The 26,029-nt window shown below is 38.8% G+C and overlaps 1 protein-coding gene across 1 annotated transcript in view; it reads left to right on the forward strand.

Annotated features, from left to right (window-relative positions):
• Positions 1 to 23,085: 23,085 nt before the first annotated feature.
• The window catches only part of Atp10b (ATPase phospholipid transporting 10B (putative)), a 309,498-nt gene continuing 306,554 nt past the window's right edge, over positions 23,086 to 26,029 (forward strand). The window contains exon 1 of the mRNA XM_021228299.2: positions 23,086 to 23,350. The gene's annotated coding sequence lies outside the window, so the exon portion shown is untranslated. The remainder of the gene's footprint in view (positions 23,351 to 26,029) is intronic.

The following is a 26,029-nucleotide window of genomic DNA, read 5'->3' on the forward strand; positions in this document are numbered from 1 at the left end:
CTCATCTGTGCCTTTCTTACTGTCTTGGTTACTTTTCTTGTTTCTGTGATAAAATACCTGGCAAGAGCCACTTAGGAAGAAATCTGGGCTCACAGTTCAAAGCTCCATCCAACACAGTGGGGAAGTCAAGTGTCTAGAGCTTACGCCAGCTCATATCACATCTACACTCAAGAAGAAGAGAGTCATGAAATGCTGCTTATGTAACATCCTGTATTGTGTTTCAAGTGAAAAGTGCTTTTTAAAATTTTATTAGAATGTATGTGTCTGTTTGTTTGTATGTATATTATGGTATAAAGATCCCCTTGAAGGTAGTAAGAGAGGATCAGATCCCCTGGACTGGCTGTAAACTGCCTATGTGGGTGCTGGAAACTGAACTTACGTCTTCTGCAAGAGCAGAAAGCACTCTCAACCTACAAGCCATCTCTCTAGCTCTTTTTTGTTTTTCAATTTTGAATAATTAAATTTATTTTAACTGATACTTTAAAACATAAATTTGCCAGGCGGTGGTGGCACACGCCTTTAATCCCAGCACTCAGGAGGCAGAGGCAGGCTTATCTCTGTGAGTTTGAGGCTGGGCTGGCCCGACAGTCTCCAAAACAATACAGAGAAACCCTGTGTCATAAAACCAAAAAAAAAAAACAAAAACAAAAACAAAAACAAAAAACCATAAATTTACATGATAATGAGACACATTTCCATATACTATATACATTTTTATGTATTACTTAAAACAGATATATGGCCTCAAGAATTTACTATGTATCATAAAAACACTCAACACCAACTTAAAAAATATGTTCATTTTTTTGTGAACTTCTTACAGGCATACAATGTATTATGGCCATATCCCCTCCCCTTCTGCCACCTTTCTTTGGATCCCCCAATACATCCCTCTCCTAACTTCATTATATATACATATATATATATATATATATATATATATATCCCACTGCATTCAGTTAGTACTACCCACATCTTCTTCAAGAAGTCCAAAACTTAAGCCTAGAGAATAATGCTACCCAAACTTAGGGTGGGTTTTCCCACCTCTGTGTACCTCATCAAGCAAAATATGCACAAGAAGTTCAACTAATGTTCTGCCTTCTTTGTCAGTTCACTGTGCCTGGCTCATCAACTGAGAGCTGAGTATAATTCTGATGTCAATCAGAACATCTCCCAAACAAGGCCATCTTTCTCCATATACATTATCTTTGCCCTGCTTCCAAAAGTCAAGAGGGCAGTTATAGATTGACCCAAGGCACATATGCAACCCTAGCTGGCCTGATTCTACACCATTTTTATCCCTCTAAAACCCACCAATGTTTCCACTGTCTTAATCCTACAAGTCATCTCACTATGAAATTCTGCATGGGAAAACAGAAGCAACCTACATTTCACTAGCATACTCATTTCCAACCTCAAACTACTCAGAACCTCTCTGTGATTAAATATGAATGCCACTTCTACCCTGCCCCAACATGCTCTTTCCATTTAACAATGGGTTAGTAACCTACTCAGCTGAGACTTGGAGGCAACTTAAAATGTTACATTGCAAACTGTAATCTCTGCTTATTCATTTATTTAAATTTTTTCTGTTTAAGTTTTGAGTGGCATGCTATTAATTTTTCTCGTCAGGCAGTTAACCTTATTTTCAATAAATTCTTTTAAATTTATGCTTTCAATATAATTTTATAAAGGCTTGACCTCGGAGCACTTCATATTCAAAAAGTAAATACTCAAAAATGTTGAGAAACTCCGTTTTCCACTAGACAGCACAAATGAGACAAAAGTAAATTGCTCAAAGCAATAAATACTAAAACGTTTTCCTCTCGATTCTTTCCTCTTATTTACATCTGTTCCAACATTACATTTGCCCTCAAAATCTCTTCTCTGATCCCATAAAACAGTGTCCCTTCCATCTCCCTTGCACTGACCTCTCTCTTCTGGCCCTTTATTTTGCAGACTATCTTAGAATGCCTCTCAGTGAGAATCGCTGCTTTTAGAAGAAGGAGAAATTGATCCCTCAATTTTGGGATTCTCATTTTTGCATTTGTGTCAAGTCTTCTAATTCTCACCTTCTGGTCCTGCTAATGTGATGTGACTTAAGCTCAGAGCCCTTCTCCCACACAGCAGCACTTCATAGATTTGATGAAAACTGATACCTACTCACTTTTATGCCCTCACATTACCCAGACCTACTGGGAAGTTGTTTTATTTCTGGGTCTTCATTTACAACATATATTGCAAGCATCCCATGCAAAAGAGGTTGAACCAAATAGAATTTGGGGTCTAGGAAATATGTCATTGGATGAAGTGTTTGCTGTGGAAACACAAGGACTGGAGTTGAGATCTCCAAAGTCCATATAAGTTTTGGATGGGCAAGGTGGTTCCATGTAGTATCAGCCCTCTTAAAGTAGAGATATTGACTCCAAAGCAAGCTATACTGCTCATATGGATGTACTCTTGTTTCAACTGAGAGATCCTGCCTCAAGAATAAAGTGAGAAATGATCAAGGAAGATTCCAAATAGCAAGTATGTTATAACACATGTATGTGCAAGCATGCACATACACAAATGCACACACACACACACATGCATTCAAGTATACAACACACATATACACATAAGAAAAATATTGGAATAGGTCATTGTTGTCAACAAATATTAATTAGCACTCTTAAGTTGAAAGAAGCATCTTTTTATATAAAGTAAAATGTGAAAACTTTAAAACAAAATATTAGCTAATGCACATGACTTGTTTATGTTAGCTGTATTGCTTAGGGAAGATCTTTGGAAGAGACAACATGGTGTGGATAGCACAAAGGATACAATCTTGTCACAAACTTGAGGTCAAGTTCAAAAACACGCTCAAGGGGAAAGAAGGATAAAAGAAAGTTAAATGCCAGGACATGCAGTGTGGTCATAGGCATGAAGGTAACAGGACTACTCTACTTTTACCAAAGTGTTCTAACTTGAGTAAGTGACCAGAAAGGCTCATGTGTTAAAGGCTTGATCATCAACGTACAACACTATTGGAATGTGACAGAACTTTTGGAGGGGGTTAGCAACTGAATGTTATGATGTTTGGTAGTTTGCTATTGAATAGGTTATTGAGACCCAAGATGGGTCTTGATAGTTACGTCTCTTTCCCCTTGTTCTCCTTGTTAATAAGTTACCATGAGGTAGGTACCTTCCTCTGCCATGCATTCCACCATGACTCACTATCTTACCATAAGTCTGTTAGCAACAGAGCCAACCAACTGTAGACTGAGCTCTCCAACATCATGAGCCAAAAGAAACCATCCTTCTACTTAAGTTGATATAACTCCAGTATTTGTCATAGTAATAGAAACCTGACTAACACATAACAAGAAAGGCCAGGTGATAATGTAAGTTAATGACATCAGTATTTTCATTTTAGTTTATTTAATTGCTATGTGGATATCAGAGACAACAGGGATGAGAAAAGCACTGGGCAATAGAAAGCCAGGCATATTAACTAAATTATTCAGAGTTGAGACAGAGAGTTTAATATCTGAGATTAGTGTTTTGAATGTTAGATTGCCATTACAGATGATTCCACAGCATTGATTTCATTCAAGGAAGCTATACTAAGCTGCCCTGCCCCCATCCAACTGAATTAATCTCACATGTGCATGTCACCCACCGAGCTATTGTACACTAGAAGATAGTATTCTGGGGACTTCTACAAGAGAACTCACTATCCCTAAAAAAAAAATAAACACAGAGATGTCTATTAGCCACCATCTTCCTCTAGATATAACCACATATGAGAGCAAGACTTGAAAACTGCATAGCCATCACTGTTAATGGGACTGTTTATAAAATGAAGCATCTTCTAAAGAGGACAGAATTCAGTTTCCAGTGACAGTAATAAGACACTGATCCCATTATGCTTATAGTTTGCCTTTTTCTAGACATCTGCTTGTGACATTCTGATTAAACTAGTGTGTGTTATGATTCTCATCTGCACTGAGCCAAAGTTGCTCTACCAGGAAGACAGAAGGTCATTTATGAAAAGTATCAACAAATATTTAATAGGCACCAATTGTGGCTCTGCACCATTCTAGGTGTTGATATCACAGGACTGAATAAAATGGTACTGTCTATTCCTGTGATGTTTCTATTTGGAAGAATTATATTTGAGTACATATAAATGAGTGATATCAGATATTCTTAAATGCTGTGAATGAAATGACAGCAAAAAATTACTAGGGGTTATGGGAAGGAGAAGGAAGTCTTTAAAATATTAAATCTATTCAGAAGTTTACCAAATATAAGGCTACATTTTATATTAATGCTTTTATTAGCAAAAGTAGTTATACCATGAGTAACTTAAATGCCCATCTGAAAGGGCCTGGTGAAGTAAACAATGGTACATTTATATTTACACTTTTGTGACACTGGTTACAGGATATATTATTAATAAAAATTAAAACAAAACAAAAATAAAGGATGAGACTGGAAAGTTGACTCAGCAGTTAAGACTATTTGTTGCACTTGTGAAAGTCAAATCCTAGAACCCACATAGTGGCTATAACTATCTGTAACTCCAGTCCCAGGGTATCTTACACCCTCTTCTGACCTCAGTGGACACCAAGAATGCATGTGGTGCACATACATACATGCAAGCAAGACATTCATACACATAAAATAATACAAAAAATAAAAGCTGCTTGTAGAGTAGTCTGTGAAGTGTTAACCTACTGTGAGAATTGCAAAAAAATGAATATGTAGATGATAAATATAGACAGATGATAGATAGATATTTAGATATAGATATGGAGAAATAGAGATAGCCAGAATTATAGAAAGAAGTGTGCTTGTGTGTGTGTATATGTGAAAGAAAGAGAGATAAGAGTATGTGTTGGAGATATAGGGATATAGTTCAATATCTATATATAGAGCTTGTGAACATTGTGAAGGCCTTGTGTTCAATCCAATATTCAGTTCTACAAGAAAGAAAAACAGAAATGTTATCAGTACTTGTCTCTCATAAAAGAGTCAGTAAAAAAGCCTGAAATATAAGAGGTGTTTGTTTGTTTTAATGTGTCTTTCCATACAATTTTAGAATTCATCATACGGAATTTTAATTTTATGTAAATTAAAATTTTCCAGGGTAGATCAAAAGGAATAATATGCAAGTGAAGTTTATTGTTCAGGAGGAGTGGCTGACATATGACATACATGATACCAGAACAACAAGACCTGACTTGAAATAAGAATCAAAAAAAAAGAAGCCATCTGTTCTACCTGGTGTCAGTTGGCATATATTACCTCCACCACCAGGGGTAAAAGCTGCAGGAAGAGATTCAACACGAGAAGTGAATACAGAGAGTGGCACCACATGAGACCAGCTGCCAGGATTAGCCACAAGATCATTTCAGCACAGAGAAATGATTCAGCTAGGATAACATACTAAGTGTCCTAGTGGGTGCCAGGAGGGGCCTCACCTCCAAAAAATCACAGGAGGAACTGCACTAGAACACTCCACATGCCAAAGGAACTCGAAAGACCTAGAAACTGATGCAAAGAGGAAGGGTTACATGCTCAGATAAATCCTATGACCTTTGATCTGAGTCATGCCAGGAACCTGTGTGGATTCAGTTTAAGGAGAGGCCCCCCCACTTCTCTGAACATGTGTTTTGTAAAATCGTCATCTGTTCCATATCAAATTCATATTTTTAACATGATCAGCATGTCTCCAGGGGAGGTTGACTCAAAGCCAAGTTTAAGAGCATAGCAGATTGAGTGGTACAACAGGCATGTACGACCCATAGCCTCCAAGCCACATGCAGTCTGGAGTAGATACAATTTGATCCAACAAAAAAAAAGAATGTCACAAATTTACTTAAAATATTATGATAGTTTTCTACAATGTTTTTAAAAGTTCATTTGTGTGGTCTCAAACATGAACATTGTCACTGAAAATGTCTTAAATCAATGCCAAAAGACTGAACACACTGATGACTGATGGAGGGGTGGAGGACTTTCCTGGGTAGTGATTCTTTTCTGTTATGTCTCCTTATCAGCAAGAGGCATATATGCAATGACAAGAGAGATAGTTTCCTGATTAATAACCCATGCATTAGGAAACAATAGATCAAGATGAGGAAGAGGAGACTTCATTTTCCATGGAATATTTCACACACCCAGAGCACTCTAAGAGCCTCTACTTCACTGTAGCATATGCAGTATCCCTAACAATAACCACATAAGCCTTAGGCCTACAACTTCTTGATGTTCTATACCCTACCTATGCAGGTTCAACTGCATGCTTTAACCTCTTTCTCCCTTGCCCCTGGATTTCTGAAGTAGAAAATTAGGCAGGGAAAACAATGTAAGGAAAGGGGTGGGAAATGTCAGTGCTCTGCTTTCCCAATACTTTGTCTTGCTAACTTTGATCTCTAAATGTTTTCTATAACTCATTGTGAACAAGACTTAGACACAAATGTGTCATGTCCTGGGCTCAAACTCACATTGTTAATCCCATAGCAAAGCACTTCCCCCTGCTGCTTATCAATGAAGCCTCTGAGTTCCTGGTACCAGTTAGAATGGACCAAAATGCTTCTGTGTTTGCTAGCCCCCTACAGTTGCCATAGCAACTTGGTTTGAGAACCAAGGACATTAAATCTCATGGCATTTTTTATGGTGTCACATGTATATAGAGTAGAATAGGACATGTCATCCCTAATAGATGATCCTAAGGACCTTTTTGTTTGCATAGAATACATACTGATGCTTAAATGGAAGCCCAGCTCTACTCATGGATCATTGTTTGTCATAGAGAAAAAGTGAAAATATATGAGTTCCCTACTAAATCATTTTCTTGAGACTTTTTGTAAGTCTTTAAAAACAACTGTTGTAGGGAGAAGATATTTGAATTTTCTCTCTGGGTACCTCCTTTTAAATATTTCCAGGAAGTGGGAGTATTGTTAATATGATGGTCAAAAGTCAGCAGCACAGTTACATGCAGTGACACCTACTGGATGGACCCTTCACATAAGGCTTTAACCCATCTTCCACCACATAGACTGTGGGCAAAAAGTCAAATCAAGACTTGCTCTTGGTAGGACAGTCACTTTCTTGTTTTGTTCTCAAACTTCATGGACCACTTCCTCAGCTTCCCTTCTTCTCTTGGAGTGTTGTTCTCTCTCTCTCTCTCTCTCTCTCTCTCTCTCTCTCTCTCTCTCTCTCTCTCTCTCTCCTCTCTTGGAGTGTTGTTCTCTCTCTCTCTCTTTCTCTCTCTCTCTCTTTCTCTCTCTGTCCCCTCTCCCCCCTCCCCATACCCTCCCCCCTCCCCTCAAAAATTATACTTCAGGTTGCAGTGGGTTCATAGCTCATTCACCTTTAATGCCTTCCAATAAAAAATGTTTAAATCACCCCTTGTTTTCAGAGTAGTTACAGGAACCTAGTATTGTGCAAAGAAGAGCAAAATAGAAAATTACATTCTCATAATTAATAAAACCTAGAGTTTATTAATTTTTTACATTCCAATCCCAGTTCCTTCTCCCTTTTTTCCTCCCTAACCCTCCACTCCCATCCTCTCCCATCTGCTCCATAGAGAGGATAAGGCCTCCCCTAGGATGTCTACTAAGTCTGTCCCATCATCTAGTTGAGGCAGGACCAAGACACCGAGGAGGTGAATTCTTATCTCTAGGTAGATGGTCAGGAAAGTCATCACTGACAAGGGAGACAATCAAAGAGCATCTAATTAAATAAAGTTCTAATGATGTAGCTACTGGGGAGAACAGCATTGAAGATCTAATATGTGTAAACTAAAGAACAGTAAACATGCCCAGGTGTCAATAGACAGCATAAGGCCAAATAAACAGCTGGAGAAGAATAAACAGCTGGAGCATGATGAGAAATCAGGTCAAAGCTTCACTATCTGAGTTATAAAGTGGATTTCAGAAAATTAATTGTAAGGGGTCACAAGGATGGCTAGGTTTACTCAGGATGAAAGGGGATGAGGGTGATGTCTTTCTTTTTGCTGCTATTACACATTTGTTATAATTTGCACAAGTTTGGCAACTTCATCCTATCTGTTTCCCTGCAATTCTCAAAGTCAGAAATCCAAAATTGACTTTGTTTGACTGTAGTGTCAATATGCATAGTCAAGGGCCAAACAAGGGTGCTTCATGCTGGAGGCATGAGAATACACTCTGTGCCCCTTGCCTTTTACCTCATGTGTTCCTTTATTTGTTGTTACTACCTCCACATTTACAGCCTATCATTCTAATCTGTTTCCATTGGCATGTCTCCCTTTCCTCTGTCTGAGACTCCTCCAGCTTCCCTCTTACAAGGGTTGTTGTGATTTTTATATCTGTAGTATCTGGGTAAACCAGGATAATCACTTCATCTCAAGATCTTTAATTTGATCACATCTGAAAGTTTCTTCTGCCACTTAAGATATCATCCTAAGTCTCAACCTCTCACAGACAGTATTCTCAGTCTGCTCTGTTGAAAATGAACTTGGATGGAAGGGGAGAAATGAAGAAAGCAGTTAAGGAGCTCCTATAACACCTCAGGAAAGAGTCAATGGTGTTTTAGTTCAGAGTGGCAGCAGAGGTGTTGATAAGTCCTATCTTGAATGTTTTGAAGATAAAAATCAATGTGTTTTGCCAATATAGGTCATGAGAACAATAATAAAGAAAATTGAATCTCCAACTTTCCCAGTCTTGACAGCTAAGAAAATAAATAAGCATTTGAAGGAGCAGGTTTGGAGGAAAGATAATGAGTTTGCCTTTTTACGTATGAAATTTGAAATGTCTATGGAAGACCTAAATTGATCTTTCAACATTTTTAGTTAACTGTTAAGAGCTGAACCTATTCATGTGAATCAAACTAGACCTTGTCATGATAGTGCTCTGAGTTACTACACATTTTACTTTAAGTGCAATTTACAGTTCATTTAGTACTCTTCCCTCATTTGGTTTCCTTCTCTGTTTCAGCTCCCTGTAGTCAACTCTGATCTGAAAATGTTAAGTAGAAAATAAGTATTTCAAAAATTTGAATAACCTTTCTTATAGCCTTTTATCATGAGTGTGCTTTGTTATTACTCATTGTTGTTAATCTCTCATTCTACCTAGTTTATACATTAAATTTTCTATAGGCAAAAGCAAAGCATATCTAAGGCTCAGTCCATATCTGTAGTCTAGGGCATTGTATAAGCACTTTAAGATAAAGGGGAGCTACAGTAAAAACATGGGAAAATTATGAAGTGGGTAATGCAGTAGTGAGTCAAGATGCATGAGCTTTCTGAACTCTGGTTGTAATACCATCAAAATATCACCAAAAGGCCCACAGTATCATTTAATACTAACATTCCAAATACAATGTATTTGCCTTGCATTTAAATGTAGTTTTTACATTGCAAATCTGACACAGAGTCCCCCTATAGTTCAGCTTATGGTCTAGTTGAGTGATTTGAACTCTGGTTCCATCAAACTCATAGAGTACCAAGTCCAAGTACAACTTCATTGAGTCTGTCTTCAAAGCCTTACTCAAGATGTCTAGGTGGTTATAGGAGATGGCCAAAACCTAGGCAACAGTGGAAAGAGGACATAAAAGAAAGGACCATGGTGAGTAAATCCATGTGGTGTATGTGTGAAGTGTGGATTTTCAGTTAAAAATTCAGTGATCGTTTATTGTAGACAGACTCAATTCTATTTTAATCTGTTAATACTTTAAGAAGTAGGAAGAAAATACTACTATTGGTCTCATTTTATTGATAAGCTGAAGCAATGAGAAGTTAAAGAATTTTCCAGATTTTAAAACACTTCTGTTTGATTCTTACTTCCAGACCACAGTTGATACCCATTGTTCTTTGTTGGGGGGTGAAACCATGGATTGATGAATGGTTGGAGGCATGAAAGGGAATGATTTTATGGGGGTTATTGAAGATGTCTAGATATTTTTATTTATTTATTTTACATACTAACCATGTCTACACTTTTTTTTGAGATTACTGGGGCAAGCTCTGGGGCCAGGTGGCTCCAAATCTGGACATTGAACTTGTCAGCAATGTGACTTTACCATGATATTTGACTTGGGTCTCACAGTTCATCTCTATAAATAGAGAAACAAACAGCATCTATATCATTGGTCATTTTGCTGTTGGAAAATGATGCATGAAAGATTTCTTATTGGTGGCTTTTGTGGACTCCACATGGTCCTGTATACTCTCAGTCTCTTCCACTTTGCATTTACTCAAAGATGCTATATCTTTTATTCCATATACAAATCTGGTTGCTTTGGGACATGTCTTTAAATGCTAATCATCCAGAATAACAGATCTGTCTATGACATGAAAACATTGTTCTTATCCACTGAGGTATGATTTTAAGCATCTGTCCCATTGAGAAATTTTCTAACAAATATAGCCCTTCCCCATCACTATCATAACATTATATTTTATTTATCTTTTCATAATGCCTACCACTATATGAATGTGCACTGTTTACTTATTTGCAGTTATTATCATATCTTTAACTTGAATTAAAGTTGCATGATGTTGCTTGCTCATCATTTAAGCTTGAATTCTTAGAGTAATACCAAGCCTACAGAGAAAGCTCAGGAAACATTTGTTTAAAGAAAGGAAGAAAAGAAGAGGAACCGGGAAAAAGTTCTTGCCATGCCACTTAATGCACAGAAAAGAATTTTAAAGCCCTAGTGCTGTCATTATTAAGTAAAGATTTATTTAAAACTTCACTCACAGCTAAACACTTTACTATGCTAAATTCCTCAGCCTTGCAACAGGTAATAACCCATTAAACTATTGATATGTACAGACTGAAAGGTTATGGAGGGAAAGTACATGGTTTCCCTAATAAACTAATAAGTGTACTCCTTGACTCACTTATTAAACTCAAAACCAACAATGCATTGTTAATATTTTGAGACAGCCCACACCTTACTGGAACCTGTCCCCTGCACACAGACTATTCTCCAAGTACGTACCAGGCTCAGTGACTGAACAGATGGACTCTGCTTTGTGTCTAGGAGTCAAGCCAACTCTTGCTGTGTTGACTACAGCTGAGAATCTTACAGAAGTGGGTAGTATTTACCAACTTCCAAAATGGACAGAGTTCTCAGGTCCCACTTCCAAATTTGACACACTCAAGTTATGTATTTTAAATGGACTCGTCATTGATTATCCTCACTTCATGTTTGTTCTTTTCTATCAGAGATGATGAGACTTCATGACTACAAGTATCCTCTTGGCAGAGGATGGTCTCTGAGATACAAATTACCCCTCAGATCAGCACAGCCTCCAGATTAACCTGACAAAGTACTCACACTGCTAAACCAAAAATAAAGCAATAGGTTGAGACGAGATGATAGGGGGACTTTCTTTTTCACAAACTAGTGCCATCCAATAAAATTTAGGCAAAGGTGGTAGAAATTAGCTGTTTGCACCTGAAATTCATGGAGGTGGTGTAGATGTAAGTCAAACAAATCAGCCAAAACCCTGAATTCTGCAGTACTCTGCTTATTTTCGTTATAATTGTATTGTTTGTATTAGTGGCTATTCCAAGAAAAAAATCATTTTTTCTTAATAGGTTCATTTTCTCTTAATAGGTTAAAATCTGAGAAAATATGAAAATGTAGACAGCAGGTTTTTCCCAGAGTCCTAGCTAAAGGGAATCAGCAATGGAAGCTACATAGAAAAGATGAGCTGAGAGGTTTTCACATTTTAGAGGCTACTTCTCTATAGCTGAGACAGAAGTATCTAATCACGCTCAATCCAGAAGGTGGCTTAAGGGCAACTCTTCTCTCAGTTTAGATTGAAGGTAGAGTTAGAGAGGTGACACCAGTGAGAATTTCATTTCTTCCTCCTTTCTGCCCCACTTCCATATTAACCTGCTCCTCTATTATAGACTATACCAGACTCTACCCCACCTTGTCTCTTCACTTACACGTTTCATCTATTTCTACACCCTACATTCATAAGACTAGCATGTATCTCTTTCTTTCTTCTTCCCTCAGCTTATCCATAGGTCATGTACATATGAATAGCTCATGAACGAACTGATGAAGAAGAGAAAAGAAAAATGTTCTTTTTCCTTGTCAAATCTTTCTCTGTGCAAAATAAGAAAAATATGTTTCTTCATACCCTGTTATGACCTATTCTTCCCACAAGGATCTCTTATTGCCTACTTCTTTCCCTATATGCATAGTATGTATTCCAAACTTTTATTTATCAAAATATACATGTCTTATCGTTTGTGAATTTTCAGATTTTCAAGGTACAACTACTTTTCTCACACAAAAACTCATATTTCAGTAATTGATGACCCGTGGTAACCTCAGTATTATATTCCAATCTTATAGAAGATTCTCACAGACAAATTTTCTTGCGAAGATGCTATACATCTAATTCTAGACTTGTTAATTGACCGATGTAAAGAAAATCCAGTGTTGAAACTATTTAGTGTTCTTCAAATCTCTCAGCCTGTAATCTTTTTAAAGATCCATTCAGAAACAAGCATCTATACCATGAAAATGAAAACTCAAGATAAAAGAAAGCATCAATCATTAGATTATCTAAAAAACCAAGCCTAGGTGACTGGTGCCAGAAGCCTCATAAATGAACAGCTGGCTACAAGGAGCTTTTATCGTATGTATTTAAATACATTCATTTTGGAAATGTGAGCAAGAAAGCAATGAAGCTAAATGGTCATTTACAGTTGGAAGCCTGTATCTTCATGGTGTCTTCCTCCACTGATTTCTCTGCATTTGTCATTTTGAGGTTGGTTGCCTGAATTCCAACATGTGAGTGACCATTACAACTTAAATAGGTCATTTGACTAAAGAGATAAATCTAAACGGGAAGTTAGAGGGAGATATAAATCTACCCTAAAATGGAAATTAACAGAGGTCACTGTAGAAAACATATTTCTGCTTCTAGGTGAGAGACTGAAAAAAGCTTAATGCTTTAGATAATCGATGGGGTTTACAGGGAAAAATAGCTGAATGCAGAAATCAAGAAAAGCAGAAAAGTAGCAAAACATAGGACAAGATCTTTAGATTGTAGTAAGACGTTAGATGCTTTGGGTTTTGTTTTGTTTGTTTGTAGACCCTGGCTCATCTCTTCATGTAGTCTTGGCTGGCCTGAACTCTCAGACTAAGCTTCTTTTGAACTCACATCTGCCTTCCTCAGGCTATTGAGATTAAAGGTGTATGCCACCATGCTTGTTTTGTTGTTTTTTGTTGTTGCTCTTTCTTTAATTGAGACAGGGTCTCCATTAATAAGATGTTTTAATGAACCAAAGATATATTGGTATGGGGCTCCAAGTTGTCCCGTATGAAAAATGAAGATGTTGGGTCGATGTCTATTTGGAAGATTATTTCATCCGAAGAAGTTCAGAAAATGATTTGGGGTACTTTAAACCCATCAGCTCTGACTAAAATTTCTTCTTGCCCTCTTTTCTTTCTGTGTTGTGTCTCAGTGTGCTCAGGACATGAACAGAGGACTCCATTCTCAGGCTTTAGAAATGAAAAATAAATATTATGCCTTTTCATCATTGAGTCAAGCCATCTATTTTTCTTTCTGGCATGTATAACAGATTGTCAAAATGAACTCTCCACCCTGAACCATAAATGCTGTATCTCACCCACACATGAGTTTTCTGACAGAGTGCATATACAGCTAGCCATGAAAACCAATGGCAATGATACAGTAGGGTTTTTTGTCATTACAATAGTATTTCTGTCTAAAAGGCTGTTTAATCAGAGTATAACTTTTAGAGATGATGGGGAAATAATACATCAATTGGGAAAAAACACACATTGACACAATACAGTCACTGTCCCTGTCATTTGCTCAGTCAGTAAATACCAAATGAATTCCTATTGTGTCCCAGGCACAGTCTGAGTCACTAAAAGGAGAAATATAACAAATTGGTCCTTGCCCAAAGAAGGGATATGACCAAGTACGGCTATAGTCAATCCTTAGCTACCTACAGTAAACCTTTGTTATTTGTGTGATTAGAATTTCATATCAGCTTAAATATCAATACAGCTTACCTTCAATTACAGTGCTCAAAAATTAAAAGTATCTCCCTTATCCACCTAACATGAGCCATTCTTTTGTGACATTCCTCATGTAGGATGTTTTCCATTTTTTTACCATGGCATCTAATACAGCTTATTACAGTACCCTTTATGTGTCTTCAAAATGAATTTCAGATGTATCTGAGAAAAAAGAAAAATAGTCTCCCCTTTGTGGTGGCCATGGTTTCATTCATTTTGCCTGAAATTCTATTATTAACAAACATAATAAAACAACAAAGAGATGGTAATGATGACTGTGGTAAATAGAAGTAATGAAGATGTCAAAATTCTGAATGTTTGCAGCATACTCTTTTCCATTTCTGCCCTTGTTTGATTCCTTTGAAAGCAGAACTGAAGCCACTTGTGGCTCTGTGTTTCTGTGTGTTTCAGTTACTCAGGAGGCTGGAGCAGATTTCAAGTTCAAGGTCTGCCTGGGCTACACAATAAGTTCAAGTTCAGACTGTGCAACTTAGTGAGATCCTGTCAAGAAGGAAAGGAAGAGAGGAGAGAGTTGGGGGGAGAATAGAGGGAAAGCAAGGACTCAGTGATCAAGTTCTCATCTAGCATGTACAAAGGATCAATCCCTAGTAATACACACACACACACACACACACACACACACACACACACCTACTACATTGGTCATAGTGACAAAACTTCGATCTTACCAGAACCCCTATAAGATCCTGTCTTCTCTAAAGGATCCTCTTTGCGTACTCCCTACTGGTAGTGTCTTTAAAATGTCCAGGCACTATCCTATATATTACCTCTTTTCCAAAGCTCTATTGAACTCCAAAACTTTAGATTTCCCAATTGGTGTTTACTGCACCTTACTTTTATTTGTCATCCTTATCTTGTCCCCTTGATTGCTTGGATAGATATAATTATCAATTCAAAATGGCCATGTGCCTGAGGGATGAAAAATGAATAGTGTCTATGCCTACATTGCTTGGGGGCAAACTAAGCATAGCTCTCATTGCAACTATACGTTAAAAAACCATAAATCTGCCATTAGAATTCGATAGATAGATGATAGACAGATAAACAGACAGACAGATAGAGAACATATTGACAAGAATATTCTTATACTAAACTTAAATTGGCTTCCTCCAGTTGAGGAAATATGACATACCTTGTCTAATAGAGCATAATGATGATAACATGTGATTCAGGGGCTATACAAGAGGAAAGAACTCCAAAATAATTAAATCAAGTTCTTATCAATCTAGACATCTATCTGAGACTTCCAAACCAGCTATGGATAATTTCTCAGAGAGATGCTCCAATTTCAAAGTCCTATGGAACCTAAGCATGATGCTACTAGAGAAAGAGAGACCATGTTAGTCTCTCCCCCTTAAAACTCTCTTAGAAAGATCTGCACACAGTCTTGTAAAACCAGAGTGACACCTGTGATTATTTATGTATAAGAGATCAAGAATTAAGCCCCTTGTCAGTTATATTATCCCATATTACATATTTAGAGTCCCTAAGCCTCACACTACTCTACTGTAAAATAATGAGGTGCCACAGCCTGTTGTTTTACATGAACTCAGGTATACTGAGAACCTACTAGGCTTCTAGCTGTTGGATTTTCCTGAATCCATGTCTACCATGTAATACTGTCAAATCCTAAAATATACACAGGGACATACATGCCTAAGAATATCCTCTTTGAAGAATGGTTAAAAGAGTTTTGGATCAGTACCTCTCAACCTCCGACAGAAAGCAATCCCATTTATAGGGCGTGTTATATTAGACAGTTTTGGGCCCAACTCCCAGGACTTCTGATTCATTAAGAATAGGATGGTATCCTTTTCATTGCTCTTCCACTGCATCCCTGCCCACATAGGCCATCTCATTGCTTCCTGTTCTCATGGGAGTACTACTCTACATGCATGTTGACTATTCATGGGAGCTGTTACCTGTGAGGAGGATTAGAATGGGGATGAGCTAGGGTGGTAGGAGGAGAGTAGGAGGGGGAACTGTGATTGGAATATAAAATGAAATAAAAAATAAAATAAAATAAAAAATGAAACAAAAATGGAAAAAATAAATAGAGGGAGGAGGAAAAGAGATGGGTGATTACACAGGGGAACATCTCGGTGTATATGTATTCCTGTAAGAAAATGTTTATCCCACTAATAAAATTTGAATTGATTAAGATAAAAAGAGGATGTGCCAGGCAGTGTTAGTATACACCTTTAATCATTACTCTGGAGACAGAGGCAGGCAGATCTCTGTGAGTTCGAGGCCAGCCTGGTCTATAGAGAAACCCTATCTCTAAAAAACCAAAAACCAAAAACACACAAAAACAAAAAAGAACAGGGAATAAGATGGGACTACTGAGCTTGTAAGACTATCAAGTCCCCAGATGGCTGAAATGATTTCTGTTCTCAGCCCACATGCAGTGACTATCATTAAAACATCATTGCATATGCATATAGCAAATACACAGATCCTAGGTGATTATTTGGAGCATAGTAAATGCTCTATGTGAGTAAATATTCCTTTGGGATCCTCAAAGGAAAGCAATGAAAGGAAAGGCAATTTCTGTAGAAAAAACAAATTGTTTCCAGTAGAAGTAGTTCTAAGATAAACCCGTCTAAACCTCTCACTGTTTTCCATTAACTCACTACTTGCTAAAGTGCAATCCTCCCTTAGAAATTAAAGTTGTTTTCTTCCAGTTAACTTTAGTTTTAAGACTGTTCCAGTATACCATATGTTTAAAGAGTAACCCAGGATTTTCAAAATGTATGCTACTAGAAATGCAAATAGAGAAGTGTGTCTGTGAACTTTTTGCAGGCAAATAAGATTTTTCTCAAGAAGTGAGTCATCTGTCTCTGTTTTCACCAAAGACACAAACAAGAGAAGGGCTAAAACAGACCTGAAAAATGAATTGGAGATGCAAATAAAAATTCCTCCCTGTGGCATTGACTACATGTCAGAGTAATCCTGAGAAAACTTCCAGGATGTAGACCATCTTGCTTTTCAAGGATCTTTCAATACAAGCATCAACAAAGATGAGACTGAAAGTCGGGTCAACCACAAGTCTCTACCTTGTTTCTAGCTAACCATGGAAAGTAGAAAGATGTTTTCTGGACACTCCAGTGAAATTCTAGTCACTGCTACCATTTACACACTTCTGAGAGTAACTGGGGAAAGTCTACCTTAGTAATAAGAGAGGAAATGAAGCATTCTAGCCAGTCTCACATAAGGGGGTTCAAAGCCTCCTTCTTAGGGAATTCTGTTCCTCTAATTTGTTTCTTAGGACTCCTGCAGCACTGACAGGAGACTTGGCTTTGTGCTATCTGAGTCATTCACTGACTCTTTTAACCCTTCACTGAAAAGTGTTATGCTGGCCCCTGAGATGTTAATACCAATACACTTGTTCTCGGCCTCCATCTTCACAGGCATAGCAGTTTTAGTGGCAGAGACATTCTTGTCTGACAGTTCTAAAAAGGATACCAGTTATCTGTGATGTGTGTCAAAGTGTATCTCCCAGACTTCACCGTCAGAGAGTTCAGTAAGTACAGAGTGATGCCTGGAATCTTAATTTTTTGCAATTTTTCTTAAGCATCTTAATGTAACTGGTCTTACTAACACACTCCAGAAACAATGCCCTGGCCTGTTAAAGGGCATCGCTCTTTGCACATGGGTTCCTCACAAAGTCTCCTAAGTGGAAGTAAGACAGATGGAATCCCCTTCCATTTTAATAAAGAAGTGAGGCAAATTAAATCTCTGTGCTTCACTTTCTTCCTTTGGTATTTCAAAGGCCTGTGGGGAGCGGTTTTAATTAAGTAATTCACGGAGAGAACACCTGTTCAGGTACACCTTGGATTTATTTGGAAAACAATGATTAAAAACTAAAGTCCCACTGTTACTGGGAATAGATAAGTGTTTGATTGTTTGTTTGTTTGTTTGTTTGTTTGAAGGTATAGATAATAGTCATAAAGCAGGAGAGGTCTGTGAGTATGTGTTTGATTACATATATATCAAAAACCTAATATTAGTCCACACTCATAACACTAAGCTATCATCTCACAAAACTATTCCAGCCACTGATGGTGGCTGTGTGGAGTACTGTGGCTAAAACAACCCTAAAATCATACTTCTTTGGTGTAGGAGGGACAATATGGTCGGATGAATATTTAGCAGTCTTAGCATCAGTCCCTGCTCTTTCTGGGCCAGGACACAAGTGAGGACAAACCAGAGGTAACACAAGGCCAGTTTTAGAACAATTCCAAGGCAGAGAAATCACCCGGCCTCCAATTCACCTGAGGCCTTAAGGCACTTTGAAAGATTTTCCAACACTAATTCTACTGTCCCAGAAAGCAAGACAACATCAACAAGGGATGGTTTTATTTTCTCCGCATTCCCCACTGGAACAGTCAAATGTTCTGCTAATGGTCTTTATGTGTTCTAAGACTTCTGAACTCTCTCTACAACATGAGAGGTGGGTAATGTGGGCATGGTGTACATTGTCAGAGAAACTTGACAAGACAATAGCACAACCTACAACAAGAGAGAACTTAAAACAAAAACAGTTTCTTAAGAAAAATAGCTGGAGTCATGATACATTTAAAATTTCCAGAAGTTTTTGGACTATAGCTTGGTTGGGAAAGAAAATATCAGAGAGAGGAGGAGTATCTGGGCATCTGTCAACTCAAAAGAGTTTCCATTGCTAACCTGTGCCAGTAAAGTTGAAAATTAGTCTTAGATTGACTATCTAAAGCATGACCTCAAGAAACATTTATAGTGATGCTTGGTTTCTGTTCTCACATAATATCTCCATGACTGAGTCATCCATCAACTCAAGACTCACGCATCTGTTGCCTCATTATCTGGCACCTTTTTGAACTATAACACATATAGAGCACAAAGTGAGTGCTCACTGCTGATAGAAGGGAAAGTAAGTCCCAAGAGAACACCCTCTCCCAGCAAGTACATGAAGTGGTGTGAACCATGCCATTCACCCTATATGTGGGCCTCTCTGTCCACATCCTCATTGGTTTCTTGCAGAAAGCAAGGGCAATAATAATGTTGCATTAACTCTGAATGGACACAGCACAGCAGTCAGTTTGAAACAGGTGATCCTTTACCTGATGAAAGCACAGAGAAACATTGACAAATAATGAAGTATAGCTTTAGTTATCAAATGCAAAACAAAAATAGTTCACTGATAAGATGATAAAATTGACAACATGAAATATGTGCACTCAGAGCTAGCAAACCACATACTGGAGTCAATAGTAATTAGCTACTTTTCTTGACAGAATATCATAAACGTGCCAATGTCGATATCCATCATATATTTTCAGGCAGAGATACCCATCTAAGAAATTATGTGAATGCTGCTAAATATAGAGGACTTGTTGTAGAATTTTTATAAAGTGGAGAAAAATTTTAAGACTAAATGTTAAAATAACCTAGCCCTGGTTAAATTATGCTATAACCATATGACTAAATTGCTACTGGAAGACTAAGTACTTGAAAATACAACACTGACAAAAATGGAATCCAGTTCAAGATGGAAAATAAAAAGGTCAGGGAGACCTATGTAGGGAAAGAAGAGGAACAGCACAGAGGGATTGGGAAGGAAAATGGATAAATAATGCTAGGATGTTTGAAAAGGCCATGGGAAAATATTATTGCATATCTACTTAAAATTACATTATGTCACAAGTTTATATGTATATATGTAAATATACACATTTATATATAGTTTAATTGAAGTTATACCAGTTGAGGGTGACAATGCTCCCTCAAGTAGATTTTAACAAACACATGAGTGATGGGCATGTGAGACCTTTTGAGTTGTTGGTTAGGAGAGTTCAAGAGACCCACAAAATAACCTGTTCCATTGCCATTGCCCTTGGAGTCTTTAGTGAAGAAAGTAAGCCCCTATTGCTGAAGACATAAATGTACTGTGGACATAGGATCTGGATCTGACCTGGAAGTCACTTCGTTGAGTGCTAGCTCTCAGAGTTTCAGAAGGAGCCAGGCAAGCCACCAACAGAGAAAAGTAATCCTGTCCAGCTATAAGGACAATGAAGCATAATGATGAGCATCAAAAGACATTCTGAAGGGGGGGACTAACTAGTGGCACTTATATCCTCAGGGTACTTCCCTAATTGGACTTAAGAACCTCTCAATACAAGGGAATTAGTGACTAGCACTGTAAATTTACCATGGCTAATGAGGCCATGGAACCTAGATGAGAACTACTCTCACTGCCAGTTCCTTAAAACAGTGGAATCTCTCACTGCATTCAGAATACCTACCCTTAAACCCACAGATGAATGTCATTCTCACCCCTCATCAAAGAAACATATCCTTACTACAGCAACCTTTTCAGAAAACTGCAACTGGTCAAAATTCAGAGATCAACTGACCATTGATCATAATTAATACGTTTACAATACACGCCCTACACCTAAGACTGGGGAACATAACAGAAGAAATGCCAGAAAGATTATAGAAGTCTGAGAACCAAGACAGCTCTTGTGAAATTGTCTCTTAAAAAAACATACAAAGGGGAAAGAATATGGAATCTTGGAGCAGTGGGAAGGGCATAATGTGCTCAAGATACATTGTATAAAATAGTATGTTGAAATATAGTCTCTAAAATCTGCCAGTGATAGTCCACTCTGTGTTATAAAATGAAGAACAGTTTATATTTTCCTTTTTGTTAATAGTCATTTCTACATTTTCTTTATTGAACAGATCTCACTTCAGAAACTTGAGAGTCATTCATTTAACTATGGATAAGATATGTCATATGGATGAAAATCAGATTTTCCCAAGCTTACAGTAGAAGGACAGCATCCCTCACATGACTTGGCCCCACTCTCCTCCTCAGCCTCACTCTCAGCTCTTTCAACTCTAGCCCTCCAAATCTCCAGGTATTTTTGCCATAGCTTTCTACCTCAGGTCCTTAATCTGGTAAATTCTATTATCTTTGCAGTTATTTAATCCTTCCCACTACCATGTGGCTTGTCCTTCGGGGAGGACTATGCATTTCTCTTAGATTTTAATCAAACAAATGAAAGCATACACAACAGGAGGCCACATCTAAGCAGATCTTCAGAAGCAAGTCAAGTTTCCATTGGCGTCCTTCTTTCCCACTCCATGACATCAGGGTGTCCCATACAGGAGCTCTCTTCAGTAGAGCTTAGGACACTAGCAGAGCATGCATCTGGTAAACCTTTGTGGCAGAAGCCATGTAGATATGAAGATCATTTGTTGCTGCAGCAAAACTGACCACTACACACAGCACATGGTATCATTCTGGAACAGCTGGCTCACTACCACTGCCACACCAAGTTTACTCCATTCTCATTCCAATCTCATCCTTTACCTATAAGGTCAACTCCTTACAAACACGATTTCGCAGCACCAGGGACTTCTCTTTCTTAAAACTTGTCATAACCACACTGTCATAACTATTGTATAATTGTCAGAGCACTATCTTCCATACTGTATATTAACAGCAGGGGAAGATAGCTTTATTTATTCACTGTTGTTTCCCCCACAGCTAGCATAGTTCTCAGTAGACATTGATCTTTGGTCCAAGACAGGTAAGTGAAAACATGAAGGAAAGTGTGGGCTAACTAAAAACATTGAGCACAGAGTTGAAATATATTTGTATCCAGCAAAACAACCCTAGTATATTCCAGAAGTTCTTTATAATGAAAATAGGCACTTGTCTGGGATCTCCCAAATAAGCAATAATAATAATGATGATGACAAAGCACTTTTACTATCAAAACTATTTTTATTATTAACAGCCTTGTAATAAGTGTCGTTATTCCCGAAGGTCAGCACTTTCAAAAACATTCAGCTATGAGCTGGTAAAGCAAAACTTTGAGACAGATCCCCTTAAGAAACTTGTAGGTCACCTGGAGGTGGCAGTAGTTAGTGGCCAGAGCCTGGGGTGGAGCAAGGACAACCTCTGCACTGATGCAATAGATCTTGAAGACATCACTTCTACGGGTCACATATAGCTTTAGTATCTATGAGCAGACTACCTACCAAAGTTCATTTGTGAGTTGAGAGAGGAAGTAAGGTGCCATAGTGTCACCTGGAAATTTCTTGTAAGTTGGAAACAACAGGGAATAGGTCCTGACCCCCTAATTTTGACTTAAGAACCAAGAAATGCCAAGAAGCAAGACTACCCTGGGAATCAGTGAAGGGAATTTTTAAAATTCATAGTTCTGGACTCTGCATAAATCTGTATTTTAAATGCCCCAGGTAATGCTCAGGTATCCTAGTATCTGGCAATCTCTGATCAAAAAGAGGTAATGCTAATTTCTATTTTTAAAGTAGGGAAATAAAATCTTAGATTTGGAAACTGAATAGTATATCCTAGTTTTTAAGAGTAATTCACTTCTTTATCTGCAAGACCACCCATGGATTCCATGGATCAGCCGTTAACTGGGGTGACTAAATGCAATGTAAAGAGACATGACATGCATTTTCTGCCCTTTGCTTTCTTGCTTCCTGATCACCATCAGTACATTAAATATAGAGTCTTGTTAGACTTGGTGAGCAGACCTGTTGTTCATGCTCTGTGCTGAGAATAATCTGAAAGTCAGCATGCAAATATGCCTCAGCTTGATACTACATGCAGAGCCCCCTTAGCCTGGAATGAAGCCCACCTGTGGTAGCTGCTTTAAAGCCCTCAAATCCTGGTATCTAGCCTTGACATGCTCACAGTTGTCTGAACAGGCCCTAGAAATTGGAAAATCTTCACTTTTTCATGGCCAGGTCAAAGTTTCAAGTTCTCAGTCCAACACACAGTGCTCTCTAAAAATCAATTGCAGGAGTCTATCAGCCCGGTGGAGACCAAGGCCAACCAAGTATCAGCTAACATTGCTTAGGCAGCCTCTCTGAGGCACCTGAACTGGTTGGGCCAGTCCTGCCAGGAGCAGAAAGGGAGGAGGAGGTACAGGGATTGGAAGGGAGCCTAGAATGGATGAGGGAGGGTGGGAGGAGGCAAGTTTCTGCAGCGGGCCACAAATGAACTAAGGAAATCAGGAAGGAGGAATTGTGCTCAGGTGTATAAAATTGAAGGGTGAGTTTGTAGAAGTGGCTGGGGCTGGTGTGCCCCAACCAGAGACTGAAAAAGGAAGTTCTCCCTCCCACTCCTCTTTGATGGCATACCTGAGGGAGTGAGAGAAGCTGGGCCTTGCTTCCTGATACCCCATCAGAATAAGAATGACCAAGTGCTGACATCTACCATAGTGTGACTCTTGCTGCACCCAGGAGGAAGGAGGTAAGACCCTGGGCAGGAGGGAATGCTCTTTTCTCTTCAGCTATACCTTTGCTTCCTGGTCTCAAGTTGCAACTAACCTTAGAGTCCTGGGCCTTGGGGCTAGAGTTGTGTCTACCAGTACTTCCAGGAACCTTCATTCTTCTGTCTGTCTCAGAAGTTCTTGGCCCAAGACCCAGGGCATATAGGCTCATAATTTATGAGAGCTATTATACATGGTGATGTTGTGAGTAGAACTTCCTTGCATTGGTGACTAGGTAGCCCTGGCAATTCACCTCTTCCCTTACTACCTACTGTTTAAAACTGACTTACCTGTGTGGAGAGCCTGCAACTCACAGGGTACTAGTCAATACTTGCACTATTTCAGGTCCCTTTCCAAATGCTTACTTATAGAATTTTCAAAGCAATGAATGTTTGTAAAACAAATAAAATGAGTGTTTTGGGGTGGTGTACAATAAAATTATTGAAATACTCTCATATACAAAGCATGGCTAAGCCTCTCGTGGAGTAGGTATTGTTATAGCTCTAGTGCTTCGCAAGGAAAATGAGACTCAAGGAGGCTAACTAAAGCCAACTTTCATCCATCACAGGGGCCCATATGCTCTGAATTTGCATTGATGAGGTTCAGAGTGCACAGCACTGGTGCAGAACAACTTGGGTTTGTAAAGAGCCCTTTTCCAGGCAAAACCAAGGTGATATCACCACCTCCGATTTCCAATCACATCCACTAACTAACCTAGAACGTGGTTTCTAGAACTCCGGGCTTCTCTAACCCTTTCCTGTGGTGGTGGAGACCATTACCTCCCTGTAATGAGACTTATATGGTCCATGTGATCTATGGAATTAAGAGCTCTGAGGTGGTACAGCTGAGATAGAGAACAACTCTGGAAAATATAGCAATGGCAATAGAAAGGAGAAGAAATATATTTGAAAAGGGGAGAGCTGGACCATCATCAAGAGGGGCAGCTAGAATTAAAATCTCATCACCAGGGCATTGTTAATAGACTCCTCACAACTCCAGAGCTGATCCATTCTAGTCTTTGCCCATAATAAATCAGTTACACTCACTAACCTGTCCCTCCGCAGGACCTGTACATACAAACCTCTTTCCTCAGCCTGGAACATGTTCCCTGTAAGTTCCTCTCCGACCAGGTTTCAGTTCAGATGTTGCCTATTCAGTGAACACTTCTGAGATCAAGGCATCTAAAATACTGTCCCCTCACCTGTTTCCATAATGCTTATCACTCTTACAGGATTCTCTTGTTTAAGTTTTGCTCCTCATAGTATTTAAGGTGGATAGAAACTTACTTCTTTTTATCCACTGGGCATCACCAAGTCTTTGAAACTAATCAGTGTTGTTATTAATAGCAGATTCCCAGTCAATGTCTTATGGGTGAGTGAATAATAGAAAAGATGAGAAGGTATCTAGACTACTTTGTCTCCTTCCCATTCAGCAGCCCCACTCAATCCTCCAGAGACACCTGTGTGTCTTTAAAAGCTGGAGGTGTTTCAATGCATGATTCCATTCTCAGTTAACACAAGGCAAGAGGTAAAAAGGCACCAACTAGACTTTGTTCCATGAGAAACTACCCGGAATGGTAAGGCTGGCTTGCAGGCCAGAGCGATAAGCTGCACAGCCTATGACTCACTGCAGTTTGACCTTCTAGACAGGGGAGGTGGAAGAGATCTTAGCATTGCCTGGGAATTTGTCATGCCAAAATAGCAGATATCTTAGAGCACTCCCTGGTATTCCTGCTTTACCAAGCCACCACTGAAAGTCCTGCCAGGCTCCCTAATACAGCACACACTTTGGGGGGGTGTCATTCACTTCTTTCAGGATGACAAGAGAGTCATATTTGAGAGCAGAGGATGAGAGGACTTTGTATGAGCTCTACTGCTCTCAGAAACTGGTGCCTCCATTTCCCCTTATTTCTGCTCTGGACAAGTGGAATGACAGTCCATCCCTAATAGCAAGTGAGGTGGGTGAAATTTCAGTGATGAAAACACTCTCTCAGATACTATTGTGACAGGGAAATAGAAACCGTCAGTCAGTCAGTCAGTCTCTCTTTCTCTCTCTCTCTCTCTCTCTCTCTCTCTCTCTCTCTCTCTCTCTCTCTCTCTCTCTCTCTCTCTCTCTCACACACACACACACACATCTCTATCTATCTCTATCTCTATGTCTGTCTCTGTCTCTCTCAAGCTCCCAGCCCAGCAGGAGATGGAGAGCATAGAAAGCTTAGGAGCTGTGTTGATTCTGGAGAATTCTGCTTTCAGAAAGTCTACAATTGTGAATGTAGTCTACCTGAGAGACTCCTGTGAAAGATTTTTTTCCCACACAGCTACCTCAAAAATGAAAACACACACACCTTAATTAACACCTACTACACTTACTTTTCAGGAAAAGCACAAGAGCATCTTGCACAGTGCTACTTCTCTCTCTGGCACACACACACACAGTGGCTGGCACCATTTCACAGGCTGCTGGGTTTTATGGGTCCCTGTGTGCATTTCCATGTTCTTCATTATAATGGATGCTAAGCTCTGCCAGCATCAACCCTGGCCCTGGCCCGTATGATTTAAAAGACAGCTGATTCCGGCTGCCTGGCTCTGTGCTTCTGTTTTAAGACACTGCTCATGTTGTTCCATTCTGTTCCCTGTATAATTCTTGGTTTCCAGAATTTT

This window comes from Mesocricetus auratus, unplaced genomic scaffold (genome assembly GCF_017639785.1).
Source record: "Mesocricetus auratus isolate SY011 unplaced genomic scaffold, BCM_Maur_2.0 Super-Scaffold_100007, whole genome shotgun sequence".
Taxonomy (NCBI): Eukaryota; Metazoa; Chordata; class Mammalia; order Rodentia; family Cricetidae; genus Mesocricetus; species Mesocricetus auratus.